The following is a 19126-nucleotide window of genomic DNA, read 5'->3' on the forward strand; positions in this document are numbered from 1 at the left end:
GCCTGGGCAACAAGAGCGAAACTCCGTCTCAAAAAAAAAAAAAAAAAGAGAGAGCATTCAGGTAAGAAACGACTGTCCCTTGGACCAGGGAGATGGTAGGGAATGATAGGAAGCAGACTGACTGGAAATTCATTTAGGCAGCAGCACTGACTGGGGGTGGTCAGGAGTGTGACGGTTGCAGGGCAGCTTCCCAGGTGTCTGGCTTGAGCACAGGGTGAACGGATGTGCAGTATGCTGAGGTGGGAAGCATCAGAGGATGACTAGATCTGGATATTAAAATACCCAGATTCATTTATTGTGGTAAAATGAACATAACATAAAATTTACCATTTTAGGCCAGATGCAGTGGCTTACATCTGTAATCCCAGCACTTTGGGAGGCTGAGGCAGGAGGATCACTTAAGCCAGGAGTTCAAGACCAGCCTGAGTAACATAGTGAGACCCCCATATCTACCAAAAAAAAAAAGGAAAGGAAAAAAAGAGCCTTCCATTTTAACCATCTCTAAGTGTACAGTTCTATTGCATTTGTTGTGCATCCATCATTAACTGTCCATCTCCAGAACTTTACCATCTTTCCCAACTGAAACTCTGTATCCATTAAATAACTCCTTATTCCTCTTCTCTCCCTGTCCCCTGGCAACCACATTCTACTTCGTGTTTCTATGAACTTGGATGCTTTAGATGCTCCCTATAAGTGGAATCGTACATTATTTGTCATTTTATGACTGGCTTATTTCACTTAGCATAATGTTCTCAAGGTTATTCCTGGTTGTAGTATATTACAGGATTTCCTTCCTTTTAAAGGCTGTGTAATGTTTCATTGCGTGTACATATATCACAGTTTTCTTATTTATTCATCCATAAATGGACTTTCGATTGCTGCCATCTCTTGGCTATTGTGAATAATGCTGCTATGAATATGGGTGTGCGAACATCTGTGCCATCCCCTGCTTCCACTTCTTTTGGGTATTTACCCAGAAGTAGGATTGCTGAATTATATGTAATTCTATGCTTAATTTTAAAATTTAATTAAAAAAATTGACAAATAGGCTGGGCATGGTGGCTCACGCCTGTAATCCCAGCACTTTGGGAGGCCACGATGGGCAGGTCACAAGGTCAAGAGATCGAGGCCATCCTGGCCAACATGGCGAAACCCCATCTCTACTAAAAATACAAAAGTTAGCTGGGCGTGGTGGTGCACGCCTGTAGTCCGAGCTACTCGGGAGGCTGAGGCATAAGACTCGCTTGAACCTCAGAGGCGGAGGTTAGTGAGTCGAGATCGTGCCACTGCACTCCAGCCTGGTGACAGAGCAAGACTGCGTCTCAGAAAAAAAAAAAAATTGACAAATAATAATTGTATATACTTATGCAGCACAATGTGATGTTTTCTTATATGTGTACATTATGGGATGATTAAATCAAGCTAATTTACACATCCATCATCTCACATACTTATTTTTGTGTGTATGTGTGGTATAAACATTTAAAACCCACTCACTTAGCAATTTAAAAATATACTTTGCATTATTATTAACTATAGTCACCATGGTGTGCAATAGATCTCAAAAACTTATTCTTCCTGTCAAGCTGAAACTTTGTACCCTTTGACCATCTATGCGTCTACATTGAATTTTTTGAGGAATCACCACACCATTTTCCACAGTGTTGTACCATTTTATATTCCCACTAGCAGTGCACAAGTGTTCTATTTTCTCCACCTTCTTGCCAACACTTAGAATTTTGTTTTTCTTTAATCATCATCCTAACGCATGTAAAGTGGTACTTCATTGTGATAAAACATTAAAATTTTTAGATATTAAATTTGAGATGCCTGATAGTCACAGTTGGATATTTCAGCCAGGATTTCAGAAGAAAAGTCTTCTAGTCAGTTTGAATTCCATCAGTGAAGGTGTGCAGAGAACTCTTATGAATAACTCATCATGGCCATCTCACGCCTGTAATCCCGACACTTTGGGAGGCTAAGGCTGACAGATCACTTGAGCCCAGGAGTTTGCGGATAGCCTGGGCAGCATGGCAAATCGTCATCTCTACAAAAAATATAAAAATTAGCCAGGCATGGTGGCATATGCCTGTGGTCCTAGCTACTCAAGAGGCTGAGGTGGGAGGATTGCTTGAGTCCAGGAGGTTGAGGCTGCAGTGAGCTGAGATGGCACCACTGCAGTCCAGCCTGGGTGACAGAGTGAGACCCTGTCTCTAAAATAAAATAAAAATAAATACCTAACTCATCATAGTGGACCTCCCATGTTTGTTCTTAAGACTTCCTACTCCTACCAGTGTGTCCACTATTTGAGTATGTGAACATTTGGGTATTTGAGTTCATTTCTGGTGAATAAATAGCATTTTGCACCAGGTTCTTGTCTTTCTAATTCATGTTGTTCTCATCTTTCTAATCCATGTTGTTCTCACTCCTGTGGAAATTAATGAAGAATAATTAAATGTCAGATGCAAGTAAAAGTGGTGAAAAGCTTCAGAAAGTAAGAGTTTATTGTCTTTTTCTTGGTAGGTATAGCTAGCTGAAGTCAAGTAGTTTTAATAATCTTTTAGAGTGAATGGAAAGCATTTTTGTTTGTTTTTCCTTTTTTTGTAACAAAGAAAATTCAGTTTTAAAGTGTTTTTCAATTTCTCTCTGAGCTTTCTTTCATTCTCTGATTTCTTTGCTTCTCAATGGGATAATATAAACCAATTTTCTGTTGTCTATTATTCATCAAAGCTGTCGATTTACCCTGAACAGAACGAAGAGAAGGATATTATTAAAATAAAACAATTTCCAATTCAGCTGCTAATAAATGCTGAAATGCATCTACATTTCTCCTATTGATTATCTCCTGCTGACAAAGGCAAACACAAGCTTGTATGGCATGCTGCCCGTGGAAATGAAAGATTTAATTAGATGAAAACCGAATGAGCTGGAAGATCTACTGCACTCAGTCAACAAGCGATTGTTATTCATAATTGGCTGTTTAAAATGTCCCTGCTTATTGAGCCTTTTTCACTTAAAAAATTCCCTACAGTGCATTAAGATGAACGCAATCGTTAGTAAATTTTCCACTGTGCATTTTACAAGCTCAGGGTTGTGGACTAGAATGAGCCCTGTCAGGCCATAAATCAGGTGTAATACAACTTCTTGAAATTGGGAACTAGCAAGCAAAAGCAGGGAGACAGTTTCCTCTCTATGTAGCCCTATGTCCAAGTGCTGAAGGTGGAAAAAGAGGCGCTAGTAGAAGAGAGGTAAGAAGAAGCCCAGAAACTTAGGGAGTGGGATTCTTTAGAACTCACTGGCTCTGCAGGTGCCTGCATTTAAAATTTAGTGTCTGGTAAATGCACTGATATTTAGTGAGGGGAGTATATTACAAAGTTGGTATTCATTTCACCAGGAGGATTTCAGATACTTCTCAAGTTCCCTGCTCTTCAAGACACAGTGGGGAAAAGAAAGATGGATGGAATTGTTGCCTGTGGCAGCCACGTGCCATTTAGCCTATACAAGTGTTCCTTCTTGGAATCCTAAGCAAGTCATGAACCTTTGAAGGCTTTGGTTTCCTCATTCACACGAGGGGGATATCGACTGCACCGTTCTAATCCATTTGCTATGAGGATTAAATGAGATAATGTAGGTAAAGCTTTTAGTACAGTGACTGGGAACATATAAGCCCTAAATGACTGTCAGTTATTAACAATAATAATTCACCTTCCACATCTATAGGCTCTTGAGGAGAAGACAGTACTTCCTCTTTTTCTTATATTTCTGATAGCATCTTGCCCAATGCCTTATACTTCTGCTCTCCATAAAAATTTTTGAATGAAAGGGAATGTCAATCTCTCAATCTTGAGGTTCTTAGAGATTCACATAGGAGTTGACAATTGTTCAACAAATACATATTTAAAATCTGATTTTTAAATAAAATTTTAAGAGACAGGGTCTCACTTTATCACCCAGGCTGGAATGCAGGGGCCTCATCTTGACTTCTCGGGCTCAAGGGATCCTCCGGTCTCAGTCTCTCAAGCAGCTGGGACTAAAAGTGCATGTCAACATGCCCAGCTAATTTAAAAAAAATTGTTTCATTTTGTCTTTCTTATTACAAAAGAAGTGACAGCTGCTCCTTGGCAGAGACAGTGAAAACAGTGGTCAAGAGGGCAGATGTGTGGGAGCCAGACTGCCTGAATACGCATTTCTTTTCTCCCCACCAATAGAACGATTGGATTGTAGAGGAATAAATAAATTAATACACATACAACACTTGGAACAGTGCCTAGAACATAGCATGTGCTCAATAAATACTAACTAGCATTGAACAAAATACAACAAAAAACAAGAGATCACTCATTCTCAGGATCTTGAGATAACCACTAAGAAACACTTATTGAGAGACCATGCTATGTGAGTGACAGAGTGCTAGGCATTGTGGGACATATATTAATAGTCCATTGATTGAACTCTTAGTGACATCAGGCACTGTGCTCAGTGCTTTGCACATATTGTCTTATTTAATTCACACAACAATCCTACGAGGTAGGCATATTATTATCCCCTATTTTTGAGGTGAGAAAACAGGACCAGAGAGGCTTGGTAACTTCTCCAAGGTCAAACAGGTGGTAAATGATGGAGCTAAGATTCAAACACAGGTCTCTTTGATTCCAGAGTTAACCTTTATGCACATCCCTAGAAGCCTGATACTAAGTTAAGATGAGGCAGCCCAGATGAAAGAGACAAACATGATCTAAGTGAGGTGGCAGAGCCAGCAGAGGACAAAAAACCAGACAATTGTAATATATTTGCTCCATGCTATAACTGTGACTCTTATAATTAGGCCTCAGACACTTTCTTAACACAGTGATTTGGACATTTGAACAAAGCTGGCACATGAGATGAAACCCTTCTGCCATTCCTAGCAAAAGCTTTATATTAAATACAGACTCAAGAAACTCAGAGGGATTCTTCTGAAAAGCCTTTACGGAGTTCCTAATGACCAGGTCTAATTCTTCATGTCATATTACACTGCATTTATATGGCACCAGAATCTTAAGGCTAGATATTTTTTTTTTTTTTTTTGAGACAGAGTTTCGCTCTTGTTGCCCACGCTGGAGTGCAGTGGCATGATCTCGTCTCACCACAACCTCTGTCTCCCAGGTTCAAGCGATTCTCCTGCCTCAGCTTCCCGAGTAGTTGGGATTACAGGCATGCACCAGCATGCCCAGCTAATTTTGTATTTTTAATAGAGATGGGGTTTCTCCATGTTGGTCAGGCTGGTCTCAAACTCCCGACCCTAGGTGATCCGCCTGCCTTGGCCTCCCAAAGTGCTGGGATCACAGGCATGAACCACCGTGCCCAGCCGGAGGCTAGATGTTTTTAATATCTGGCCCCCTTTAGTCACCACTCCCATATAAAAACAGTATGCTATGTTAGTTGTTGTTTCTCAAGTGTAATCTTGAATCAAGTGGAACAGATAAACAGCGTCAATGAAAATATCTTTTGCAGACACTGGCAGGATTTATCCTTTTGGAAATGAGGAAATAAAAGATGCATAAATGTTTAATTTTACTTTTGATGTTAATGTAACCATTGAGCACACTTGGTCCCCAAGCAAATTAATTGCTACAAAATGAGAATAAATGGCACACAGTCTGTATTGAACTGTTGTCTGTTGGATTAGCCACCCCTCCGCATGATCTCATGGAAGAAGCTGACCTCTGTACCCAAGTTTGATGAGCAGCTGTGCTGCATTAAGCACATTGGAAGGCTCCTTGGAAAATCCGGGGTCCTGATCCTCTAGGTTCAGGTTGGTTCTGGGCATGTTGTGGAGTGAAAGTTGTTTGTGCAGTGAAGGTTCCCTCTCCCTTGGGAGGATGTGCAAGGCTTGACTCAGAAGTCCCAGTGTAAGCCTGGCCAACATGGCGAAATGCCGCTCTACAAAAAATACAAAAATTAGCTGGGCATGGTTGTGTGTGCCTGTAGTCCCAGCTACCCGGAGACTGAGGTGGAAGGATCAGTTGAGTCTGGGAGGTTGAGGCTGCAGTGAGCTGTGATCGCACCACTGCACTCCAGCCTGGGCGACAGACCCAGACTCTGTCTCAAAAAAAAAAAAAAAAAAGGTCCCAATGTTGAGGCTAGCTTCCCCAGTCCCTAGCTGTGTGATATTTAAAAGTCAAAGCCTCTCTGAGCTTTACTTGGTTTATCTGTGAAACAAAGTTGTGGCTAATAATTATATATATATATATTTCTGTAACTTGTATTTTTAATTGTGGTAAAATACTTATAACCTAAAATGTATCATCTTAACCATTTTTAAATTCACAGTTCAGTAGGCTAACAATTGTATTTAAGTATAATTTTAACTGTACCAATATTACCCCCGCTAGCCTGGCAGAATCATGGTGAGGGTCAACTGAGAAGGATGTGAAAATGCTTTGTAAGATAAAATGCCCTTTGCAGATATCAGTTGCTATGGTGGGTATGACCCCATCTTCTTTCTGTTTCCCCCTCTGGGGCTTAGACTTCAGATCCCTTCAGTTCTAAGATTCTGTGGAAATGTTACTTCTTACCTGGTAGAGATTTCCATCTCAATAAGGAGTCAGGCTTTACACCAAAAGCCTGGAGTTTTCTCTAGGGAATCATCAGCATAATCATACACATAGAAGTTTGGTTACTTTTCTTGTCACCCTATGGAGGAAGCCGTTGGTAAAGTCTTTCTGGCTTGTTGGTGATCCTGGTGTATCTCCATAGCCATATCTATTTATTTATTCAAAAATATTTATCCAGTCCCTTCTAATTGCTAGGTCCTGTTTGAGGTCCTGGGAGCACAGCTTTGAACAAAAGAGACAAACTCCCTGCCCTCATGGAGCTTACCTTTCCTTGGGGAAGGCAGGCAACAAAGTAGATATAAAATATCAAGTAAGAAGTTCAGCTTGCAACTGAAATCCTCTAGCCTCACTCTGGTGCTTTGAAACAAATGGGGCTTTCAGGAGCTGCTGATAAAGGATAAGGATGCCGGCTGGGAGGCTGAGGCAGGAGGATTGCTTGAGGCTAGAAGTTGGAGACCAGCCTGGACAACATAGTAAGACCCCTTCTTTACAAAAAATTAAAAAAATTAGCTGGGTGTGGTGGTGCACGTCTGTAGTCCCAGCTACTTGGGAGGCTGAGGTGGGAGGATTGTTTGAACCCAGGAGGTGGAGGCTGCAATCAGCTATGATTGTGCCATTGTACTCCAGCCTGGGTGACAGAGTGAGACCCTGTCTCAAAAAAAAAAAAAAAAAAAAAAAAGATGTCGAATTCTTTTAAAACAGGGCTGTGAAATTTGGTAAAGAGGGGACAACCCTATTAAAAAGAAGAGGAGATAAACATTTCTTGAGGCTTTCTGATGTACCAGGCACCCAAATTACCATAATTCATTTATAATTTTTCATTCATTTGGATATTGGTCTAGCTGCTTTAATATAGAACAAAATAATAGAGGCTTTAATGAGGCAGAAGTTAATTTTTCTCTCAGATATACAAGTCTGGGCTAGTGGGTGGTTCTGTAGAGCAGAGCAGCAATATTTCCCAAGTTTATTCCAGAGCCTGGACTCCTTGTATTCAGCTGCTGTACTGTGTATGTCCCAGAGCGCTGCCACAGTGGATAGTGTCAGAGATGATGCACACCACCCTTGATAACTGTGTTGCAGCCAGCAGGAAGAGCAACGGGAAGTGAGGGCATGCCCCCTAGTCTTAAGGGCGTGGCCTCGGAGTTATAGACATTATTTTCTCTTATATTTCATTAGCCATAGGGTTGTCAGATTTGGCATATAAAAATACAGTACACCCAGTTAAATTTGAAGTTCAATAACTATACTTTTTTGTCCAAATGGGGCATACTTATACTAAAAAATTATTGGGCCAGGCACGGTGGCTCCCAGCACTTTGGGAGGCTGAGGTGGGTGGATCACTTGAGGTCAGGAGTTTGAGACCAGCCTGGCCGACATGGTGAAACCCCATCTCTACTAAAAATACAAAAATTGGCTGGGTGTGGTGGCACGGGCCTGTAATCCCAGCTACTCGGGAGGCTGAGGCAGGAGAATGGTGTGAACCCAGGAGGCGGAGCTTGCAGTGAGCCGAGATCATGCTACTGCACTCCAGCCTGGGTGACAGAGCAAGACTCAGTCTCTCTCTCTCTCTCACACACACACACACACACACAAAGTATTGGACTTTTAATTTGGGACATACTCGTACTAAAAGATTATTAGTTGTTTATCTGAAATTCAAATTTAACCCTGCATCCTGTATTTTATTTGATAATGCTAATTGGTCAGAACCTGGTCACATGGACACACCCAGCTGCAAGAAAGCTTGGGAAATGTAGTCTTTAGCTGGGTGGCAATGTGTCCAACTACAGCTTGGGGGTTTTTAATTACTGAAAGGAAGCAGGGGAGAATGGATATGGGGGATGTGGTAGGATTAAGGATGGATATGAAGTAGGTACTAGCATCATCCTCATCTTGCAGATGAGGGAGACACAGAGTCAGGACTGGAATCTAGGTCTGTGTCACTTCACTGTTCTGCCAGGAGGTGGCGAGGAAGGCAGCTTTGAGAGATGGCGGGAATTTCTCAGCCAGCCCTTGATTCTGACATTGTGGCAGGAGCAAGAGGAAGAAGAACCAAGGCTGAAGAGGACCACTTTCTGCACTTCCTCCTGCACTCTTCTCAAGCACTCAATTCTGTCTGAGACTTTAGATCTAAGATAGTCTTATTTGTTATTGACTTCAATAGAACAAAATCTTATCTCTTCCACCATGAAAAAAATAAAAGGAGTACATGCTCATGGAAGTTGGTAGCTGTGATACCAATAGAAGTGTAAACTCTATGGCTAGTCACGGTGGCTCATGCCTGTAATCCCAGTACTTTGGGAGGCCAAGATGGGCAGATCACTTGAGGTCAGGAGTTGGAGACCAGCCTGGCCAACATGGCAAAACCCCCGTCTCTACTAAAAATACAAAAATTAGCCAGGCATGGTGGCACACACCTGTAATCCCAGCTACTTGGGAGGCTGAGGCAGGATAATCACTTGAATCCGGGAGACAGAGGTTGCAGTGAGCCGAGATTTCACCATTGCACTGCAGCCTGGGTGACAGAGGGAGACTCTGTCTTAAAAAAAAAAAAAAAAAAAAGAAGTGTAAACTCTAGGAAGAGGAAAGTGACTTTTACCCTTTGTGATACTCAGGCCCTGGGCTGTAAAGGAAACAGGCTTTGGAATCATGAGGGATTCATACCTGGTTCTGAATCTGTTTACCAGCTGAGCCTTGTTTTTTTGTATCTGCAAAGTGGGACCATAGCGCAACTGCTCCACATAATTGCTGAAAGCATTAAAAGTGAAAATGTAGGCTGGGTGCGGTGGCTCACGCCTGTAATCCCAGCACTTTGGGAGGCCGAGGCAGGTGGATCTCAAGGTCAGGAGATCGAGACCATCCTGGCTAACACGGTGAAACCCCGTCTCTACTAAAAATACAAAAATTAGCTGGGCATGGTGGCAGGCACCTGTAATCCCAGCTACTCAGGAGGCTGAGGCAGGAGAATCACTTGAACCCAGAAGGCGGAGGTTGCAGTGAGCCGAGATCGTGCTACTGTACTCCAGCCTAGGTGACAGAGTGAGACTCCATCTCAAAAAAAAAAAAAAAAAAGAGATGGGAGTCTCCATGTGGTGTTGCTGGTCTTGAACACTTGGGCTCAAGTAATCCTCTTGCCTTGGCCTCCCAGAATTCTGGGATTACAGGCATGAGCCACTGCAACTGGCCTTTCTTCCTCTTATAGAGATACCAGTCATACTGCATTATGGTCCCATCCGGGATGCCTCATTTTAATTTACTATTTGAAATCCTATACCAAATACAGGCACATGGATTAAGGCCCACCCATATGACCTCGTGTATCCCTGAATACCTCTTTAAAGACCCTGTCTCCAAATAAGGTTACGGTCTGAGGAACTGCATGTTGGGACTTTGACATATAAATTTTGATGGGAGGACACAATTCAATCCATAACAGCACTTAAAACTTCCTATTTTATTTTATGGATATTTGTGTACTTATTTTAACTCCCTTAGAAGATGGTAAGCTCCTTGAAGGCAGGAAGTATATCTTATCTATATCCTTTTATCTCCCATAGTGTTTAATGGACTTTCTTGGACTTAGTAAATGCTCAACATTTTTCGTTGAGTGAATGAATGGTATATAAAATAATTCTTGGTTAATAATAATTTCTCATTTCCCAAATTTCGTATTAAAAAACTATGTAGTGGAGATAGCATTGGGCTTGATGTCAAAGACCTGGGTTCTTTTCCAAACTCTGTCACTTTCTAGTTGTGTGCACTTGAATAAGTCACCTAATCTCTCTGGGACTCCATTTCCTCATCTGTAAAGTGGGAATAATAACACTATCCTGTTTGCTTTACAAGTCATTAATGAATATTAATAAAATAGTTTAGTTACCCTCAAAATATTTGGGGGCAACTACTATATACCAGGCATTGTTCTGGGCACTTGAGATATAATAGTGAACAAGCTGGGCCAGGTTCCTGTTGACAGAGGATTTTTCTCTCAGCCCCTTTGCTGGACTCGCAGCAGTGGTGCCCTGTCTACTTGGCCTGCTGCACTCAGCCCCTTCTGGGAGGGAGCACATGAGCGAGCCAGTGTGGGATCTGGCTGGCCACTCTGAGCATGACACAGGAGCAAGCTCTGTGTGGGGCCCATGGCCAGACCAGGTGCAAGGGTGCCCATGACAGAGAAGCCCTAGAGGGAGTGTTAGGGTGCTAATTAGCTCTTTTAGTTCCGCCATACACAGCCTGATGGATGGTGGCATGTTAGCAGCTCAGTCAGCCCCTGGTCCCATCACGTGGAATGGCTGCCCTCTGCTGGAAGGGGCAAAAGGCCAGTGTCATAGCCTTTTTGGGTACCCGTTCTCAGTGGGTCCCAAGCTGTTGTCCAGCATCCAAGAAGAATGAGGATATGCTGACAATCAAAGAGTGAGCAAGGCAGGGAGTTTTATTGAGTGATGAAACAGCTTTCTGTGGAGACAGGACGTTCCCCTAACCGAATGCGGGAAAGTCCCCCCCAGTGTGGCTGAGTCCGGGGCTTTTATGGGCTCAGAATAGCAGGGGCAGGCTGTAGGTGGTATTGGAAAAGGCAACATTTGATTGGTTAAGAGGCATTATTCAGAAAGACTCAATAGGGAAAGGGTGGGCAAACAAGAACAGAAGTTCTCACTCTGGCTTGTGGGTTTCATCTGGGACCAGCAGTCTGATCTTTCAGACTTCAGGCTGTTTTTTGGCTGGAAAGTGGTGTTTCACTAGTGATCTGCCCCTATCTGCCTGGCATGTGGTTGCCTCCTGTCACTATCACTGTCCTCATTCTTGTTCTTGTGGGGAAATAGGTGATTAACAAGAAATTATTACTGATGAGTACCCAAAACAATTTCAGAAAGTGCTAAGTTCAATGCAGACTATAAAGCAACATATGTGATAGTGGGGGCTTACCTCCTAGAAAGGGTGGTTAGGAAAGACCTCTCTGAGGAGGCATTTGAGCTGAGATGTGAAGAATGAGAAAGAAGTGGCTATTCTGGGGAGTGAGAGGTAGGAGGGATGAGTATTCCAGGCAGACGGAGGACAAAAGGCCCCGAGGCAGGAGAGAGTGAGTGTGAATATTCAAGTAAGCTAGTAGGGTAATGACATGTAAAATTTGCAGCTCAGTCAAATGCAAGGCTTCCCACCCATCACAGAAAGACCCTAGGGTTGGGGTTTTATTTCTGACTCATCCGTGGTGTACAGCTGGGGCATCACTTCCCACGTATGCAGCTTTGGGCATATCACCTTGCCTCTCATGGTTTCTCCTTCCCTGCCCTGCCTGGCTGCCAGTGTTGGGAGGGGGTCAAATGTGACCATGTGGGTAAAGGCACTTTGAAAATATGAAGCACTGTGTGTTTTCCAGGTGGTATCATTATTTGAAAACAAGTTACCTACGATTAGGGATTTGCACTTTGAATTCTGCAAGTAGCTTGCTGATCAAATTTTCTGAGGAGAGTTGCAGTCACCCCAGCTCAGAGCTCAAAAATGCCTGTCTCAGACTTTTCAAAGCAAATTGATAAGAATTAAGTAGAGGTAGCTGCGGAGATGTGAAAGCTGTGTTTTGTGGGGGTTGAATTCTAACTTTCTTGCCTACTGAGACTCTATATGCATGATTTGGTGTGAGTAACCCCCCTGTTTGGGCGCTTGGATGCCTATGAAACTATCTTGGGATCAGGTCAGTGTTTGTGTGTGTCTGTGTGTGTGAGATTTTACATTGCAATAGAATATTCCAGAAAAGAGCCATCTGCTCAGATATTTTAAGCATGCCACTGCCCCCAGAACTGATGTGATTGAACATTATACACATACATCTTGAATAGTGAAATTGCACCCAGGCACATATCAATTACAGTAACAGAGCATTCTTTTTTTTTTTCCAACATCCTTTCTTGATGAAAATTCTTTTTTTTTTTTTTTAAATTATACTGTAAGTTCTGGGATACATGTGCAGGACATGCAGGTTTGTTACATAGGTATACACGCGCCATGGTGGTTTGCTGTACCTATCAACCCTTCATCTACATTAGGTATTTCCCTAATGCTATCCCTCCCCTAGCCCCCACCCCCCGACAGGTCCTGGTGTATGATGTTACCCTCCCTGTGTCTATGTGTTCTCATTGTGAGAACATGTAGTGTTTGGTTTTCTGTACCTGTGTTAGTTTTCTGAGAATGGTGGTTTCCAGCTTCATCCATGTCCCTGCGAAGGACATGAACTCATCCTTTTTCATGGCTGCATAGTATTCTATGGTGTATATGTGCCACATTTTCTTTTCTTTTCTTTTTTTTTTTTTTTTGTTTTGAGACGGAGTTTTGCTCTTGTTGCCCAGGCTGTAGTGTAATGGCATGATCTCGGCTCACTGCAACCTCTGCCTCCCAGGTTCAAGCGATTCTCCTTCCTCAGCCTCCTGAGTAGCTGGGATTACAGGCATGTGCCACCACACCTGGCTAATTTTTTGTGTTTTTAGTAGAGATGGGGTTTCTCCATGTTGGTCAGGCTGGTCTCAAACTCCCGACCTCAGGTGATCTGCCCGCCTCGGCCTCCCAAAGTGCTGGGATCACAGGTGTGAGCCACCGTGCCTGGCCAGTGTGCCATATTTTCTTTATCTAGTCTACATTGATGGGCACTTTGGGTTGGTTCCAAGTTTTTGCTATTGTGAATATTGCTGCAATAAACATACATGTGCATGTGTCTTTACAGTAGAATGATTTATAATCCTTTGGGTACATACCCATTAATGGGATTGCTGGGTCAAATGGTATTTCTGGTTCTAGATTAACAATTATCTATCCACTCAACAGATATTTATTGAACATTTACTATGAGCAAGTCGCTGAGATAAACAAACATGCTCTCAAGTGGGTATCTGTTTCTATTGGTTGGACTCTTGGTCTCTGTCTGTCTGTTTCTCTTTGTCTCTTTCCCATGTTCTCCCCTGCCCCCTTCACTTATGGATTTGCCTCATTGGAATCAAGATCCATTCAACTAGTGGGGCTTCCATAATTGAGGCTTGGGGCATATCAAATGGACCAGCTAATGGTGACTATTTTTTTTTTCCAAGGCAGGTTATCAATTATGAATGGTCAGGCAATCGCAGATCAAAAGAGTCCCATTTCCCCCAAATGATGTAGATTTTAGAATGAGATGAAATGAAATGGAGCTAAAAGGCATTTTTAAAAAGAAGGCTAAGGGATTTGGAGCTGGAGGTATGAAGCTCAGGATCAAGGAGACTTCTTGCTTTGGTTTCAGAGTCTTGGACAGCTTATGCATAAACTGGAGGGCCGGCAGCTGGAATGACCAGGACGCCTAGGTGCTGGGAAGGTTAGGAGGCTGGTGGTTGCAGGCCACTGCAGTCTAAAGAGTGATACTGACTTAACATCAGCAGCAGGACTGCTTGCTTTCTCTGCCTCAGCTCCTATTGCAATTTCTATGCCATCTATGTGGCCTGGACCTTGTGATTTTCAGAGATGAGAGTGCTGCTGGGAAGCTTCCCTGGACACCCCCTAGGAGGAAGAGTTATCCTTGCTGCTTTCCTGGGTTTGCTCATCCAGGGGGACTGTGGCAGCTGTTGTGATTATTCTCTCCATCTCTGTCTCTGTTCTCTCTCTCTATTTATATCTCTCTCTGTCTCTGTCTTTCTGTTTCATTCTCTCTCTCTCTCAGACAACCCCCTACCACCTGCTGCAGTAGCTTCACTTCCCAACACACCTAGAAACCCACACATTCTCAGCTATAGAGACAAGGAGGAAATCCCATGGAAGCACATTGGGCCAATTAGTGAGGGAAATTGATGACTATAAATTTTATGAATTCAAAATGTTACTGAATAATACACATTCAACACAGAAAAATTAGAAAATATAGGTAAACGAAAAAGCAAATGAAAATCACTGAGTGTATAAGGAATTTTTAAATTAAACACCAGTTTAAAAATATGAGAAGAGAAATCTATGAATGAAAACCAAATACTCAAATGCTTCAGAAGGGCATGAAATAAAGAGTGAGATCCTCTGTTGCTGGGTCCCCAAGTCCCCTTCCCTTGAGACAAAAAATTCCAGAAATTTACTCTACCTGCACAAATGTATGTCTCTATGTATATGATCTTAAAAGAAAACCACAAATGGGAGCATAATGTTATTATTGTATTTTTAGTAGACATGGGGTTTCTCCATGTTGGTCAGGCTGGTCTCGAACTCCCGACCTCAGGTGATCTGCCCGCCTTGGCCTCCCAAAATGCTGGGATTACAGGTGTGATCCCAGCACCTTATTATTCTACTTAATAAATTCCAAATACCTTTCCATGATAACACATATGGATAAATTGTGAATATGGCAAATATGCCTTAGTCATTGAGTGCCATGTTATGAGTACCACGTTAATTTGTGAATATCATGAATTATGAATACCATGTTAATCTGTGAATATCTCTGGAATACATATTGAAGCAACAAAGACAAGAGAAAAGGACACTCGGCACTACTGGGAAATGATACTTGATTATTTAGAATTTATCACATTTGCGCTCTTTGTGGAAGGATTTGACAAAATAATTAATTTGCCTTTTCTCTAAACTGACCACTCCCATCACACAAATGCTCTGTGCACTCTGAATTGCTGCCTGTCTTCGATGTCAGCAGTGACACAATCCGCAAACCTTCACGGCATTTGGACTCGTTGTGTTCAAGGACACAGAGCCAGAGCAGGGCTGCTTCCCTGGGGCCTAGATGGTGCTGGTCTTGAGAGCAAGTGTTCAGGGAATAGGCCATGCTTACTAGAGTTGAGCACTGATGGACAAAGGGGCCAATATATTTTTTAATAAATAGATTTTTTATAACATGTGGAATCTTCTAAAATGGGGAGCTCAGGGCAGGGCCCCTCCTGCCCAGGTCTATGGGTGGGACTCTACACTGGCGTGACTGCACTGGTTGTTAAAATATTGAATTATGTTCATACAGTTGGTAATAGATGCTGCTTTGCATCCCAAATGATCTCTCCCCGTGACTCCCCCTACCCTGGCCCTCCCCAGAAACCACCTCCCCTCCCTCCTCATGATCCAGCAACTGAAAGGTTAATGCCGAGAACACCAAAGGGCCTCTAGAACATGGATCCAGAGCTGTTGCTGTGCCTATTCTTGTTGGCACAGAAGGGATGGAGGATGTCCTGATCAGGTTGTTACATATTTTTATTATTACCCCTACTTATGAGTAAATAATCAGTGAATACCATGCCCTTGTTTCTCTAAAGACAATTTTGTGTCAGATACCACTGATGATAAAAACAAGATGGGTACTATGAGAAAACAAAGCCCAGGTGACAAGCTGGGATGCTATAGGTCACATCCATTTCATCAGGTGGCACATTGAGAGCCACCTTGACCACTTTGGTTTCTCCGGAACAAGCATCTTTGGCAGGAACCCAGCAGCAAAACAAACTGGAGTCATGAGGGGTGATTACCTTGCAACTGCTGCTTGCCACATTATCTCAAGAGTGATGCTTAGGATTCTGAAAACACCCTGCCTGGGGCCCATAGTACAACATTTAGAAAGACATGGGAGTTGGTGCCATTCTTCCTCTTCGTCTACAACTTCAATAGATACATCCCTTTTCCTCTTTAAGAACGTGGCATTTAGGGTATTTAATTTAATTGGGTGGATTGGGTAGAAGTAGAATAAGTTGCTTTTCCCTGTCCTTAATTCTGCCAGGTAACCAGGGACCAGTTGGAACAAAACCAAATCTGATTTATCAAAGATAACACCTATTAGCATGTTTTCTTCTTCCAGGCTTTTTTTCTATGCATGTAAATATAAATAAGTTGCTATACTTTTACAAAATTGGAATTATTATGTTTTATATAGTTTGTATTCTATTTATACTTAACATTATATGGAAAGCAATGGCCAAATCATTAAGTATTCTTCTAGGACAGGATATTTAATGTTTATATAATGTTTTATCATAGGGCTATATCAACATTTAACACTTTTATTTTGGACATTTAGGCAATTTTCAATTTTTTGCTAATGTAAGTAACTGTATGATAAATAGTCACATCTTTTCACACATCCTTTCCTTAGAATAAGGAATCTTAGCTTCAGAGATACTCCTTTTTAGTTCATATGCCAACTCTTAATCTTAGTTGCCACCATTAGGTTTAATTTTCTCCCACAACTTTTTTATGGCCTCTGGACTAAGCACCTCTTGAATTATCTCTGAACTCTCAGCAGCTTTATAGAAATAACCTGGAAGCTGACCAGCAGCTCTAGTTTCTGGGCACGTCTGATTTACAGATTTCCTAGACATGGGGCAGATACTGGCCATTGCTGACGGCTCCATAGTTTGTATGGGTCGTGTAAGCATCTAATAGGAGATGGAATCTTTTTTCTCTTGGCCTACTGCTATCCTCATCCTCCCTTCTCTCTTCTTCTTCCTCTCTCTCTCTCTCTCTCTCTCTCGCTCGCTCTCTGTCATCTTTTCGCTCTATCTCTGGAAAAGACAGATTGGCATAACCTGAGTCAGATACTCACATCTGGATCCGTAAACCAAAGGCCAGATAAGGTGGGTTACACTGAAGAAATATAGCAACTTCTGTAACCCTACGCATAATGAGAAGAAGAAGAAATTCTTAGAAAATAGTGACTGGGCAAACAAGGCAACAGGGTCCAAAACAATTGGGTTTGATAAGGCAGGGTTCTAATCTATGGTCTGCCAGAAACTTGCTGAGCCACTCAGTCTCCTTCGCTAGGACTCAATGTGCTCCTCTTTGGAATGACACAGTTGGCTGGGTGTGGTGGTGCATACATGTAATCCCAGTACTTTGGGAGGTTGAGGTGGGAGGATCCCTTAAGTTCAGGAGTTTGGGACTGGCCTAGGCAACATGGTGAAAGCCCATCTCTGCCAAAAAACAAACAAACAATTGAACAAAAATTAGCCAGGCGTGGTGACATGCACCTGTAGTCTCAGCTACTTGGGAGGCTGAGATGGGATGGATGATCGCTTGAGCCCAGGAGGTAGAGCCTGCAGTGAGCCATGTTCACGCCACCACACTCCAGCCTGAGTGACAAAGTGAGACCATTTCAAAGAAAAAAAAAGAAAAAAAAAAAGACACAGTTGGATTGATTGATTCCCAGATTCCCTCTAGGTTCCTCAGTTTGTTGGTGGTAAAGCCAAGGCTCCAAACTAGGGCTTCTTCCTCATGACATATCTCCTCCAGCTAGCAGCCTTGTCCAGTCCATGCTGTTCTTTATGATGAGTTCCCTGGCTTCCATCTCCACTCCACCAGGCCAGAATGAAGACATTGACCTTTGCAGTTAACTTCCAAGAAAGATGTGTGTGTTTCTTGCTTTATGCTGTACGTGAAATATGAGTAAATGGAATTTGGGGTAATCATTTTTCCCCGCTGACTCTGTGATTGCATTGTGATTCCAGAACTCTTTTTCCTTTAGAGAATGTGAGATATTGGAAAGCCCTTAGAAGTCATTTAGTCCAGGAGTTCTTAATCTGGATTCTGTGAACCTCTGAGGTCTGGGAACACACTGAAATTAGAGGAAGAATATGTGTATGTACATTTTTGAATCGACAGAGGAGATCAATTTTTAAAGCCAGCTTATTTTTAATGGAGATACAATTAAGATCTTAAAATGTACAGATTAAATATTCAATTTGATAAGTTTCCACAAATATATAACTTTAGCATCCGTCATCCAAAACAGGACCTAAAACATTTTCATCACACCCAAAGGGCACCCCTTGCATCACTTTCTAGTCAACCCTCCCCTGCCCCCATTCCCCCAGCAAACACTTTCTGACTTCTATTTCATATGACCACAGTTTATTTGTTTCTTGTTTTAGAATTTCATGTGAATGGAACTGTACAGTTTTTGCTTTTTTGTCTTGCATCTTTTGCTCAACATTTTTTTTTTGTAAAAAGACTTAACATTTTTTAGATCAGTTTTAGATTCACAGCAAAATTAAGAGGAAAGTACAGAGATTTCCCACATGCCTCCTTCCCCCAGACATGTTATCAACATCCAGCACCAGAATGGTACATTTGTTATAATTAATGAACCTACACTGACACATCATTATCATTCAAAGCCAATAGTTTACATTAGGGTTCACTCTTAGTGTTGTACATCCTTGCCAGCATTTGATGTTGTCAGTGTTCCGGATTTTGGCCATTCTAGTAGGTGTGTAGTAGTATCTTATTGTTTTAATTTACATTTTCCTGACCAAATATGATGTGGAGCATCTTTTCATGTGCTTATTTTCCATGTTTATATTTTCTTTTGTGAGGTGTCTGTTAAAGCCTTTGGCCCATTTTAAAATCAGGTCGTTTGTTTACTTATTGTTGCATTTTAAGAGTTATTTGTATATTTTGGATAACATTCCTTTATCAGATGTGTCTTTTGCAAATATTTTCTCTCAGTCTATGGCTTGTCTTCTTATTCTCTTGACAGTTTTGTTTGAAGAGCAGAAGTTTTCGATTTTAATGAAACTTATTAATGATTTATTTCATGGATT

The sequence above is a fragment of the Pongo pygmaeus genome, chromosome 4 (assembly GCF_028885625.2).
Source record: "Pongo pygmaeus isolate AG05252 chromosome 4, NHGRI_mPonPyg2-v2.0_pri, whole genome shotgun sequence".
Lineage (NCBI taxonomy): Eukaryota > Metazoa > Chordata > Mammalia > Primates > Hominidae > Pongo > Pongo pygmaeus.